At 36.1% G+C, this 15,086-nt stretch overlaps 1 protein-coding gene and 1 long non-coding RNA gene across 7 annotated transcripts in view; both read left to right on the forward strand.

The window, feature by feature from the left end:
- The window catches only part of Ten-a (tenascin accessory), a 411,424-nt gene that overhangs the window by 257,109 nt on the left and 139,229 nt on the right, over positions 1–15,086 (forward strand). The window lies entirely within an intron of this gene.
- On the forward strand, positions 12,509–14,523 carry LOC138402432 (uncharacterized). The gene is made up of 2 exons (XR_011236809.1): positions 12,509–12,899; positions 13,008–14,523. It is a non-coding gene; the product is annotated as an uncharacterized lncRNA (long non-coding RNA).

The raw sequence follows: 15,086 nt of genomic DNA on the forward strand, positions 1-15,086 counted from the left end.
TGTCAGCAAACTGTGGCTGCAATTTACAAAATGCGCGTTGGGGGCAGGCGCTGAATTGGATTTTATTTTAAAGCTGTGACACCAGAGCTGAGTCTACTGTTACGTACGCACCATTTCGTGCGTAATTTGATATTCCGATGACAAATTAGTCGGCGAACGAACCAAACAGGGTGTGGGCCTGAAATTATAGAGCGCGTTACACCCCCCTGAAGTTTCGTGCAGCTGTCTGGAACGCTGAACATACTCTTCGCGCTGATAGTGCCGATACTTACCTATTCGATAAATTACCTAGCTTCTATCAATGGAACAAGAGACATGCGCCCCTGGAAATAGTTGTAAAGGTGAATATTTTACATTCATTTTATTAGATCGCATTTACAACTAGCCTCATCTGGTGACAGAAGGGCTGGCTCATTTTTTGCGCAACGGATCAGCCTGGCTGTTCAGCGCGGAAATGCAGCCAGTATTTTTGGCACCATTCCACGCGGGCATGATTTGTATATAGTTATTAGATAAGGCTAGCTTTAAGTTTGATTGTATTATTTTCATTTTTAAAAAATGAATTGATAAAAAACTAGAGCTCCTGTAAGTGTTACGTCATATTGTGTGTATTAAATACATAGACATAGGTACGTAAAGGTAAAAGTAGAGGGAGAAATAAGAGAGATTAATAACATTGTTATAGACTGCACATTATGAATCGAACTAAAAAACGATCGAAAGAACAAATATCAAATTATATCTATCTAAGTACGACCTTAATTAAAAACAGTAATTTTTTAAGGTAAATTTACTCTGCTCATCTTCGTCTTTAATCTTTATAATTATAGTCTATTATTTATATATAAACCATTGTTTACAAGTACAAAATAAACAAGTTAGACAACGACGCTCATTAAAACGAGAGAGCTCTAATTTCTTAAGCAAAACTTCGCTACAATGACTCGTTACCCTGTCTTCAAGCGGTAATTGGACGGACGTAATTACTGTTTGCTTGTAAAGCCATCATCTTATCATCTCCAAAGGGGTATTAGCGAAAAACACGACCTAAAAAGAGGGCAAAGACGTAGAAGCCAGCACAAACCGGGTTGCGGGACAAGGAACCGACTTATAAAATGGTTATTAATATCTTAAGTCTCGGAAATAACGAACGCTTCTCAAAGGATGAACTTCAAAACAAGGCAATTATGAGATGGGGTAATTATGTTGCTACATAATCTGTACGTACACTCCCAACGCTATTTTCGCATAAATGTACCATGGATGGATAAATGGATGGTATTTTATACCCGCATACCTCTAACGCTAATGAGCTGACGTTGTTGAAAAATTTAATTACATGCAATAATATTCAGTTGCCTGACCTAATTTTAGCAAGCTTAATATTTCCGCGTTCGTGTATTTTAGTTACCTACGTCCACGAATAGATTTGCACTTTCACACTTTGACTTTCGTAGCAGGAAAAAATTGCAAAGAGCGCCTCCATTTGGAAAACCTAAAGGAACAATTTCGTTAGGTGCCCGTTGGAAAAATTTGCTGACTTCAAAGGCCATTTTAACAACGCCTTTTCCCTCTTTGTTGACTTTTAAAAAGTATTTAAAACAAAAAATATTTCCTCGGCCGTTGCTTTACTCGAAATTATTTGAACGAAGTAAGTATTTTTTCGAATTTTTCTTTAGTATTAATTATAATGTAGGATTATTTGCTTTCAACGCTCTTTCAGAAATATCGTCGAATCAGACTATATTAGATTGAAAATCAAGATTAGATAAATCATGTCAAGAAATCCAATTTATTCATTTGGAGCACTTTTCCGACAGCGTCTTTATTTGCTATCATCACAGACTTAAAGATGAAATAGAAGTTCCAATTAAATATCTAGTGTATTTTATAAAACTTAATATCTGCACATTATAATATATGTTGGGGGTGTTATTTTCTTTTTATGGACCATAATAATAACCTCGCTTTCGTCTTGCCTCGGTTCGCCCCCCGATCGCGACCTTATTTTCTATGTGATAGGTAGGTATATGAATAATTTAATTTTAATATATTAATTTGTTGTATAGTTTAATTCAGGATATTATTAAAATAAGGTAAAATTAACAGGAAACCATTTTAGAAAAAACATACAAAATTGGAATAAAACAGTAACTTCGGCAGACTTTCAAAACGTCACAAGTAGGTAAAGCAAGTTTCTTTGAACTAGATGACTGTATTTATTTATAAACAACCTTATTAGATTACACAAAATTAAACATGGGGTCATGTCATCGATATAAATGACAAGATATGCCCAAGCGAACAAATTTTTTTACGGTTTTGGAACCAAATAAATCAGCGCCACCTAGATACTAATGAACTACCGGTTGAAATCCAGACGTCATTGAGGTTGCATTGGTGCTAAAGCACCATAGAGTCTGTGCCATTTTGTCTGTTCAATGGCCATGGTGTGCGAACTTATCCCTTGACTGCGAGCAGGATAGTTGAGTTTGGACCTTGGTTAGTAGGTACATTCATTTGGTGATTTGACTTAAAAAAAGTTTGTTTTACATTTAACTTATTATCATTGTGCACTATATATTAAATAGGTACCTACTACTTTCTAGCTTATTATTTCATATCTTGTAGAGTAGATGGCATGTACATTTTTGACTTGCTGTATTTATTGCGCATAAACTTTAAATTGCTTCCAACTCAGTTCGAGTGCCTATTAAACCAATTCGCCGATTGCCTTCGTCCAAATCTCTAAACTCTCACTTGTTTTATTTATTCGCGGCTAAACTTCGCGCTCATACATTTCAATATGACAGCCAGAATGGTAATGTCGAATGTGTTGAGTATTACATGGAATTAAGGTAGGTACATACTACAGACATATATTTATTTGTATATTTTTTATTATTTGTGTTTCATAGCAGCTTTTTCGCGCGACTTCCCCACATAGATTTAGGTTTTGAAAGATCATGTTGGAATTACTCAGAGACAAAAGAGATCCTATATGTAGGTACTTACGCAATATCTCCGGTTTCTAGATCCAGCTGTTTGAGTTGTAGGTACGTTGCTCTTTTAAATCAGGCAGCGTTTCCTTTTGTATATACTTTGCTATAGACTAGCGACCAACGGCGCCGGGCCACCCCTTGAGTTTCATCGGGAGTCTTAGGGTGATCTATAGAGCGGACTCTGACTTTGCTTATACTTAAGACAGAGTTAAAACGAGACAGATGTATATCTCTCACATAAATCTGTCCTATTTTAACTCAACCTTACGTCTGAGCAAAGTCAAAGTGCGCGCGATATATCTCAGCCTTAGTTCGTAGACGCCTACACAGACCAATAGCACCTTATACTTCGTGAGATATTGCGTTTTGCTTTAAAACGTATGGGTTAACCGATGAGAATCTTACAGATTATTATCTAGTTATAACATAACTTTATAAGTCCTACCTACCTACTTAGGTATATGCTTTTCACTTTTACTAATCTACTACCTGACGCCCGTCATGAGTTGCCATGTGTGTGTCACCTATTTTACGTTGATGGTAGGTACTATGTCAGAAACTTAGAATAACAACTCGAGTCAGAAACCTTCACACAAGTGTCCTGCTGTTGACACTGCTGTGTAAAAAGTTTCAACTCGGTCGATTAAACGATAACACGTATAGTCAACGACAGGTCGAGATGGCAAACGGGGTACGAGGCGGGGGGACGCCCTGCACACCCGCACGTCACCCGCACTGGCCCGCTCCGGTTTAGCACCTACCTTAAAGATCTCTTCACCTTTCTCGGTGATATCGATCACCATTTATTATGAAGTTTTACTCGTGTTCGGTTATCAAGCCCCAAAATCTACGAAATCATACAAAATTTCATAGAATTTATTTTTTCAGAATATGCTCTGCAACAGCTGTGCAATACTGTACCCAAAAACGTCCGAATTACAAAATCTTTGCCCATTTATAAAAATCGCCTTAAAGAATTCTATTTATCTTCATGCCATAATAATTAATTTACGTATTCGTTTGTGACCTGTTATTTAAATAAAACTAAATTGTCAGAAAAAAAGTGTAGAGCTGCAGTCTGCATCTAACTTATCAGTTTCTACATGAGCAACCAATAAGGAGTATCTCTCCAGCTCCTGCAGAGCGTCTCGAGTCGAGTATAATGACATGTTGACGCCTGTATAGAGCAATAGTGATTTTAGCAGCGCTAGATACTGCTCGTTAGTTCGGTGTTCTGTACCGGTTAAATCATGTGCATATCACATTGAGTAATATGCTCGTATTTATGCAAAATTGCACTTTATTCAGTAACCCACCTATATAATATAACTAGCTTATGCCCGCGTGGCCTACACCAATTTCAATCCCCTATTTTACCCCCTTAGAGATGAATTTTCAAAAATCTTTTCCTGGTGGATGTCTACGTCATAAAAGCTATTTGCATGCTAAATCCCTCCAGTGGTTTGAACTGTGCGTTGATAGATCGTCAGTCGGTCAGTCAGCTTTTTCTTTTATATATGTCATCATCATCATCATCATCATCAGCCTGTGGACGTCCACTGTTGGACATAGGCCTTCCCTAAAGAGCGCCACCACACCCGGTCCTCAGCCTTCCTCATCCAGCCACTTCCCGCCAGCCTCTTTATATCGTCGGTCCATCGTGCTGGAGGGCGTCCCACACTACGCTTGCTTAAACGCGGTCTCCACTCAAGGACTTTCCGGCTCCATTTTATATATGTATATTGTATATAATATATACATAGATAGAAGAAGACTAGCTTACGCTCGCGGCTTCGTCCGCGTGGACTACACAAATTTCAAATTCCTATTTTAGACCCTTAGGGGTTGAATTTTCAAAAATCCCTTCTTATTAGATGTCTATACGTATCTCCCAAAGCCACTATTATCCAAACAAACGTTCCTCCCAGTGTTGGGGACAATGCGCAGAAAAACTTTCAGCTTTTATAAATTAACGAAGGTCTGGCATGCGCTTGCTTTTAGTACTTTAACCTGCTGTAAAAGATTGTCCAGGAAATCTAAAAAGCTAGACTCGAGAAACAATACAGAGTGATGGCTAGGTCACAGCGCAGTAGCAGTGCCACGGCTAACGGAATTACGTGCAACGTTTTTAAAGCTTTTTGCAGAGGCGCACCCGCTTCCTACCTAATCAGGCTAATACCGTGTGTCAGGCCACTAGCTCCCCTATCTGCTGGTCACCGGGTTTCGCTAATCGAGTTACGGGATTTTAAAATTCGTCAAAGTGCTCCACTCAGAGTTAATTTTAGTACCTACTACATTACATTACATCGTACTGAAAACTTTGCCTTGCTAAACATTTCAAAGAGAGAATAATTGAAGAACCTTCAGACAGTATATGATATCAATGTTGTATACTACAACGACCGAAATTAATACTATAACGAGTGATACAGATAAATAAAGCTTTTATAGGACCTATTTTATTCTATGGAGATCGCACGAGCAGCAGTGAAACAGTGAACCAGTTCCATGACCACTCTGTCAATAGTGAACGATTGAGAAGAAGGACCTATTGGTAAAATCGCCAATTTTGTGCAAATATTATTATTATTAGTTTTGCCTTCTCGTTTTGCACAAAGTTGGAAAGATAGCTCAAAACCTCCATGGAGAGGAATCATATAAAATCAGCCTAAATACACAATTGCGATTATTGATTTTTTGATTTAACAATTAAGAATTTTAAACTGTTTACTTTATTGATCGATGCTGTGGACATAAAAACGAGTGAAAAACAAACACATTCCGCGTTCACCCCGACCGACCGCGCGCTCTAAATATTCAGATTCAATTATTATCCGTGTAAAATGCTTTATCTGCGGGGCGTTTCAATCAATCACTCTTCAGCAATTTAGTGTGAGCGTCATTTGGCAAATTCGATTGCCTCTCCCATTGATGGAGTTAGTGCGAGAATAAAACAGTGAGACGGCTGCCATTGACGGTTTTGACAGAGCATACGTCTGTTCACTCAGTTTCAGTTTAATTAATCTCCTAAACTAAAATTAAATACTAGATGAGTGTATTAAAGGCGGGATGGAGTGCAGTTAGCACTCGTCGGAATAATTTAAATCGAGCATTAGTCAAGAACTTTGGAGAGGTATGAAGTGTCTTGCTGTCGTTAGAATATGAACAGTAAGTAATTTTAACGGAGAGGTTTGTGTTTGAAGTAAGCACCATCAATTGTTTAAGTATAATTTATAATGTTTTTATGAAGAACAAACGCCAGCAAATGGCAAAAAATTAGAACATCAAGTAGGTATAGTACAAGGAAGGACAAACCAATACATCAACAAACAAGCATACTTTCGTATATATAATATGGGTAGTGAGGGAGAGATGAATTCGCAAGAAAACGCAAGTAAAATAAAAACCGTGAGATGTCGTAGCGTACCTGACAAAAGCGAAGTGTGGCGAGTTTCATCATCGCATTCGTTTATTTTTTTTACTTTTGCTAGAAATAGTCCCCATATTAAGTATATCAAATCACAACATTTGACCGCGATACCTTAATTAATAAAGTATTATTGTTGAAAGGTAGTAACCTCTTCAACTTCTGCACAATGGCACTACACGACAAACAAATGTAATTAATTATTTAGAGACCATTCGTTCATTTAGGTCATTGTAACTTCATGACATTCAGTGGAAATAAAAGTTTCTAGAATTCATTTCAGTGTGGCCTTCCACTGAATACTTTTCGTTTCCAATTATATTTCGCATCTTGACCTGAAATCTGTAATTGTTTACCTGCGCAACGACTCGATGCAGCCAAGAAATAAAAGCTTGAAACTTCAACAGCTGAATAATTTACAAGTTATTGTATTTGTAATCAGAGTCCTTATTTCTCTGCACAATCTTTCATTTCGCAAAAATTAAATAAAGATCAGTAGGTAGTGCTATTTATAATATTATGATAGTATTTACCTACAATTTAAGGAATTTTCCAAATGCAGGAGTTTCCCAGGGAGACGCAGGTTTGAATCCTGCCGGTCCGCCCGCCCGCAATTTTGGATACTTTAAAATTATTTAATAGGTACTTAGTGCCTGTAGTCAAATCAAAACATGTTCCAGGTAAAGTTTTTAATTGAAAATATTACAATAAACTTTGTAGTATAATAGCCCACGGCACTTGTAGCACCTTATAATGTAATGCACCTTAGAATAAAAGAGCAGTATTATTAAAGCACGCACAACATCAACATCTTTCTTATTTTCTTTATTACATGGCGACCCTGCCAGTCGGTGTGCGCGCGCCTTAAACCCTGCGTGTGCACCGGCTAGGCATCGGAATTCGAGATTTTTTAATGAAGATAAATAGATTATTGTAAGTCATCCACTGACCACTAATAATGAATCAATATAGAATAAATAATACCGGACTATGGAAAAACCCAGGACATGATAAATAAAAGGAAGAGAAGAAAAAAAATCGTCTTAACATGCCAAGTGCAGATTGACAGACTTCACTCTGAGAATATTATGGAGAACTCTCAGGTATGCAGGTTTCCTCACGATGATTTCGTTCATCGTTTAATCAAATGATATTTAATTGATTAAAACGCATATAACTCCGAAAAGTCCGAAGTGCCTGGGATCAGACCCCGGATTCCCCGAATAGGATTGCGACGTCTTAACCACTAGGCTATCGTCATCACTGTAAGTACCTATATGTATAGTTCGCGACAGATCGACATGTCAATCGGGTTGGGGACACCCCACACACCCGCACTTTCCCCCTTGTAACCCGGTACGCCCGCCTCATACCCCGATTGCTATCTCGACCTGTCGCGTAGCATACTTAAATTCTAGGTAGAATACAGAGCACTACTAAGTAATCTCGGAGTATAAAATAAAGTAACTTGAATACTTTACCATATTTAGAGCCGTGGCACATACAAGCGGCAATAAGCACCGGAGTGAATCGTCGGAGGCGCGTCACGAAGTGCCTGTATCAGATAAGCCTAGCAGTTTGTCTGGGAATCCTTGAATCATTTGTTGTATGCGTACAGGTCGAGAGAGAATGTCGTGACCGCGTGGGTGTAGACACATTCATGGAATAATGTTTGGACAGTAGTTTGTTTATAAAATTTACTCACCTACTTCAACGTCAAGAATAAATAGGAATCTTGTAGGCAAGTGCGCTGTTTCTGGTTCGCTCGAATGTTGCTGGATGTATTGGCCTACCAAATTATGTTATCTCTTTGGTTTTTTAACCTAGCTTACTTGAACATAAACGATGTAGGTACATACCTATCTATACATTTTTATTTTTCAATATGAAAGACATTTTTAATCAAAAACAATAATACCACATATTTGCGGAAAACTCTCGTTTATAGGTATACTCTCCATTTAATACGTATTTGTAAGTCTACGTTGTTTTCTGTGCCCACGCAGGCTCTTTATCCAGTAAAGGGGCAAAATTGCGTCGGCGCAGCATTAGGTACATATTTTAATGTTGTTCCATTTACTCGCCTGACTTTACCAATATCAGTTGGATATTATCAAAATACCTTATTAGAAGTCTAGAATTGTTATCATAGATACAAACCACTTTAATACCTACTTATTCTGAAAATAGAAACAATCCTTATACCTTCGAACCGTTTCCTTTCTGAGCACAACATATTATTATTTTTATTTCATAAATTATTGTCATACAGTATTTTAAAAAATTCAATTTAGCTTTTACTTAAACTTTTACCTTACATTTTGAAATAAAAATGTAATATTTTCCTCTAGATAACTACTAATTATATTCAAAATAAAAGTATGTATCTACTATAAAGGTACAATAGACATCGTGTTTTAAAAACCCCATCAATTCTACCAACGTATCTACATAGCAATACGTAATTACTTATTATTTCATGTATGGGAAAGGTCAGCTCCAGGAATTATTTAACCAAATTATATCAAAATACAGCGCAGTCAGGTCCTTTCATGTAAGGCTTCAAAAGTTTTCAGTTAAAATATACAAGTAACTAGCAAATTCACACATGAGAAGCTAGTGGACACATTATCCTAATGAACTTGCATGTAAATTGAGTTTTGGTATACATTATGAAAATAAATTCAGCATGGTTTTAGTATGCATATGATTTCGGTAAAGAAAATTTATGAATGAAATTAAAAAAAAAACTATGTAGGTACTTAGGTAGGTTATAAGAATCATAATATTATAAGAAAATCAAAAACTTCTTATCATTTTTATTTCCCAAAACACAAAAATCACCATTAAACCGTGCAGATTACTGATTAAGATTTGATTTGTTTTGCTATAGGTACCTATTATGGAGGCTATAATGTATCATAGCGATAAGACGAGAAAAGAACCATAATAAACTCAGTTATCAGTCTTCAGTCAGTCAGACTTCACCTACTCGTACTAATATCACAATCAATCGAGATGATAGGTAAATCATCTCGGTTGATTGTGACCGCTTCAGCTTCGCTAGGAAATATACTCCTGAGGCTGCGCCATGTTCTGGTGTCTGTTGGTGATGTACTTATGAAAAAAAGTGTTGCTTAGTATTGAAAAAATTATAGTCTGATAAATAGTTATCAGGAAAGTGAATATATTATCTAAAAATTGAATCTCGGCAGCGTCAGTCCTGAGACAACTAAATATTCATAATTTCAATTAACAGCAATACTTCTCTAATTTCGAGAGCCCCCGTGCTGACGTAGTTGCGTCTGAAATGATAGCACTTTCACCCTTTACTTTTAGCGGCGGATTCTCATTACGAACTTTTTTAATCGTCCTTTGTGCCAGTGAAAAAAATAAATCCGTTGTGATGCGAGAGACGGCGCGTCGTGTCCTGTGCTGTAATTAAACTGACACCGTCCCCCGAGACGAGTTTTGAATGTTATTAGAATCTCTTTCGCGCCGTCGCCTCTGATTGGAAATCCTTTATTATACATCGACCTGTGCTTTCCTGTGGGGTAAACATAGCATTTTTATGCTAAGTAGTAATAACTTAATTTATTTTAATTAAGTATTGTATTTAACTAGATGATGACCGACAGATTTAGATATTTTAAATCTAAATCTGTCGGTAAGGTGTATTGTTACTAATTGCAAAAAATTACACTTTATACTTTGGCGAAAGTCCTGTTATCTCCCAAAACCACCATGATCCAAATTTAAGAGTCGCTGATCGTTCCTTCCTGTGTTGGGGACAATACGCAGAGAAACTTTCAGTTTTCATAACATGAGGAAGATCTGGCACTTGCTGGCTTCTGTCTATTAGAATAAAGCGAGAATAACTTTTAAACTAGAAACCGTCCGTTTATTTTTCTTCTGAATGAGTGATCTATTTTTAATGTACTTTTCTGTAAACTCTACGACACAAATTCAAATGACTATAAATCCATTACCAGAAACAAATATCTGGCGCGTTTAAAACGAAAAAAAATGTCTCTATAATCTTCAGACGTAGAGTTAGTATTACTTCCTTAAATTAATATGAATCTTTCTTAAAGTCTATAAAAGAAGATTAATTTTTCACACCTTTAAACACATCTTTTACTGGACATGCATTATTCTCACATAGAGATATATTTCAATTGGCACTTGTTTACTTTTCCATAAAGGTCATTTATCAACGTGACAATTATTCTGAAAAATCGACATAAATAATCTAATTTTTCGGAAACATAAGCAATAAAGTTAAATGGTTGTGTGGTAATCCTTTCGATGACAAAAATGTTAATTATCACCTTAAATTTCCTTTCACAAATTATAGAGAGAGAGCCAGCGCGGGCCCGACCTTCGTAATTTTATAAAAACTGAAAGTTTCTCGGCGTATTGTCCCCAACACAGGGAGGAACAGTCAACGACTTTGAAGTTTGGATCATTTTTTTTTTTTTTCCTTAATGTTGAGTGCCAATAAGCTACTCAATTATATTACGATCTAGCCTAATATATTATGACTAATAAGTAATTTTATTTTAACCTAAACTTATAAATTATCTTATATACTAAGAAATTGTCCATTGACGCATCTTAGTCTTTCTTGATTAGAGATACACTTTGTTCACGTGTTCTTTCAGCACATTACACTATGTACACTATCACTTATCACTATACACTAACTCAAAAGGTTTGGTCCTTTTAAGTCTTCTCACTGTCTCCGTTACGTCAAGCAGCTGGATTGCTTCAACGTTAACGTGGTGGTGAAGCCTATAGTCGTGGGCTTTGGCAAATTTGGTGATAACTTTATGGACGTATTCAATTTGAAGTTTGGATCATGGTGGCTTTGGGTGATAATAAGTGTATAAAATCTTACGTCAAAGTATAGTCAGATTTTTTTTATATTTTCTTCAAAATTGTATTGTAAATCACGTCATGCATTGCCAGACACTTAGTGTCGAGGCAACCCCCTGCCAGACGCCCTTAAAGTTTAAAAGTTTACGGGTGTCTGCCAGGGGGTTGCCACGATAGTCGCATATCATTCCTTCCTGTGTTGGGGACAATACACACAGAAACTTTCAGCTTTTATAATATTACGAAGGTCTGGCCTTCCGGGCTCTCTATCTATTAGGCAATATTAATAAAAGGACCGTTTTGACAGCCGGCGCGGCGTGCACATTGGCATCGGGCCAAAGTCAACCACTTTCTCTTAAACTTACAGCTTCTCTTTCACTCCTACCTACTACGTAGGTACCACTTCTCTATTCAGGACTACAACATATTGCCTCGGTTTCCGAGAATTTGTAACTTCCATATTATAAGATATATAAACTGAGATCGGAAGTATTTTATCTACACTAATATTATAAAGAGGAAAACTTTGTTTGTTTGTTTGTTTGTTTGTTTGTTTGTTTGTTTGTTTGTACTGAATAGGCTCAAAAACTACTGGACCGATTTTAAAAATTCTTTCACCATTCGAAAGCTACATTATCCACGAGTAACATAGGCTATATTTTATTTTGGAAAAAAATAGGGTTCCGTAAGATATTTGGGTTTTTCGGACACAACGTGTAAAAAATCAACCAGAAAAGTTACTTATTTTGCGTACGCTGCCTAAACTATAAAAGATAGAACCATAAAATGTTCTAATTAATTGTAGATCTTATAAATATCTACAAAAAAGTCCGCGACACACTATACCCATCTATGTCGAGTGAGGCACAGCAACCATTTTTTTATTTAAAAATCTTGAATTTTTTTTGGACTACATTTAAACGCGTTTATTTTACTCATGCTATTAATCCTTATCAAAATAAATGATTTCATCACTAAGAACAGTTTATGGAGATAATATTTGGTCTTAGAATGATTAAAATTGGACGTTTGGTTTTGAAGTTATGGCGAAATTAAAATATTACGATTTCTGCTGCACGGCCCGTTGTATTATATAAAGAGGTAATGTCGTTAAGTTTGTTTGTAGGGGGTAATCTTTAGAACTACTGAACCGATTTTAAAAATTCTTTCACCAGTAGAAAGCTACATTATTCCTGCAGGCCTAGCATGGGCCGGGAAATTTTCTCCCCGAGGAAAGGATAAAATTTTTATCCCCTCCGATAGTTATTTCCACTCTCCGAGCATGGGCACAGGGTTGGATATAATTATCCCCGGTGATAAGGCGGGGAAAGACTAGTCCTCGGTTAATGTCAAAGTGTTATTATTTTTTATCTGTGCTTTTGATTTTGCTCGTTTTCGTTACTCGTAACTCGTCTGTGGCTGCTTTTTATTTTAAAAGAGCTAGAAGCCGGAGCCGTAAAATAGTTTAAAAAACATTCACAGAAGATTATGCACGTAAGTATTGTTATTGTTTGTGTTTACCTAACCTAACTCCACTTTTGAATTATCCAAATTAAAAAATAATCGAATAGTTGAAATTCCTAGCTATCACAGTAAGTATCACAAAGACAATTTGTGTTAGTCAGTACACAAAATTGAAGTGATAATATATTGATATTGTTAGCGACAAAGAAATGCATAAATTGTTGTTTTATTTGCAGACATGGAAATATGTACTTGAAGAAGGGCACTGGCCACTGACTGACAAGTATGATGAGGCAGCTCGGGATGTAGGACCACCGGGAAATGTCTCAATAGTGCCGTCGGTCACATATATGAGCACATAAGTGTTCAATATTAATTATCACTGTTGGGCATAAATGCTCAACAGGAATTGGACCTGAAGACTCCATAATGGGCCAGCCAGAGAGATGCGTGTATTAATTTAGTTCTATTAAATGTGTGTCTTGTATAACAAACTCAAAATAACTTTAGGTACCTACCTATTGGAATAGGTAAGTTAGGTACACATCTTATCAACATAAAATATTTTCATTATTGTTTGAGATGATGATAAAACTAACAGTTTAGCACACTGCACTGAGAAGAGTTCAATATCACTTAAAATTGGTTAAGCTGGTATGGTTTGAGCTATTAAACTAACCTAATTTCTTTATAAGCATGTCAAGCCAATGTTTTTTATCTTATGGCAGGAAATCTTTGAAGTGTCGGTGGTGGACTATGGTGAGACTGTCGTTTAACCCACTTTGTACACAGTGGGTACTTTATAAAACCAATAGCCCCGAGCAGTTTTCCTATAAATGCCAATAAATAAATAAAAAGTAAGTAGAGGATATGTACATTTTTGTAATTTGTAAATAGTTATGAATATAGGAAGTTATTCTATGGCAGTGTGGTTTGATTGAACATTAAACTTGTTACTTCCTTTTCTTAAGGATAATAGCACTACTTTTAGATCTGTTAAGTTAACATCAGAGATTTGTGTACATCCAAATAAGCATTGTTTTAATTGGTATTCCTAATATTATGCCTAAGAGTTTGTGTTTGTTACTCAATCACACAGAAAGAGTACTTAAAGCAAAATTATTTTTTGAAGAAACTTATTTTTTGTTATAGCAGCAATAGAAATAAGTACAAAATTTCAACTTTAACCTGTTACGTTTCAGGAGACAGACAGATGGAGAGCTGAGACTGTAATAGGGTCCCATTGGTACCCTACAGAACCCTAGTAGTAGTAGTAGATATAAGGATGGGTTTGCACAAGGTGGTTTTAGGTAATAGGTACTTAAAGAAATATATTTTAATGCAAATATGTATTTATTATTCCATCCCTTTTTCCCGTTTATTGTCGGGCAACAGTTAGCAGTCTGGTTTGATCCATAGATATGTGAGATTTCTTTATTTGTTACATTTTCTAGTCTGTCCTTTGGTTGTTCCATTGGAATTCTGAAACATACAATTTATACATTAATGATTTTCAATAATAATAAATTAAGAGTAAGAGGATATACTGAAATGGTCTATAAAGTATAATAGGCTAACATATTTACTCTTACAAAACACTTATGATGAACCATTATAATTTGTAAAGTGTTATTGTGTTTGTGTATCATTATGTATTTAACTATGATATAGGTGTGTATTTTAATTTAAGAATTGTTTTGTTAAATTAGACTCCTGCCTATTTTGTTCAAATAAATGATTTTATTATAATGAGTCATTGTGTTATTTTATATTTCCAATAATCCATACTAATATTATAAATGTGAAAGTGTGTCTGCCTGTCTGTCTGCTAGCTTTTCACAGCCCAACAGTCTAACCGATTTAGATGAAATTTAGTACCTACAGAGTTAGCTTACATCCCGAGGATGGACACCGGCTACTTTTTATTCTGGAAAATCAAATAGTTCTCACAGGATTTTCAAAACCTAAATCCACACAGATGAAGTCGCGGGCAATAGTCATCCCATGACCTTGACTTGTATCTCACTGGTAACTACCATCTGCCAAGAGTCTTATAGATGTGAGGACGTAGAATAAATAGAGAATAGCCGCGAATACCTATTTGTAGGTACCTACTACCTACCTAAGTAGGTAACCTAAATTAGGTACCTATTCGTTTGCACAAGATGGTTTTAGGTAATAGGTAAGTACTTAGGTAGGTACTTACTTTTATGAATCCATCCATCGAATTAATCGGCTTTAGTGCTTCATTAAGCTGCTCGCACAAGTACAGCACATAATATTTGTCCATCCGAAACAAGTGTCGGAACTCAGCG

The sequence above is a fragment of the Maniola hyperantus genome, chromosome 6 (assembly GCF_902806685.2).
Source record: "Maniola hyperantus chromosome 6, iAphHyp1.2, whole genome shotgun sequence".
NCBI lineage: Eukaryota > Metazoa > Arthropoda > Insecta > Lepidoptera > Nymphalidae > Maniola > Maniola hyperantus.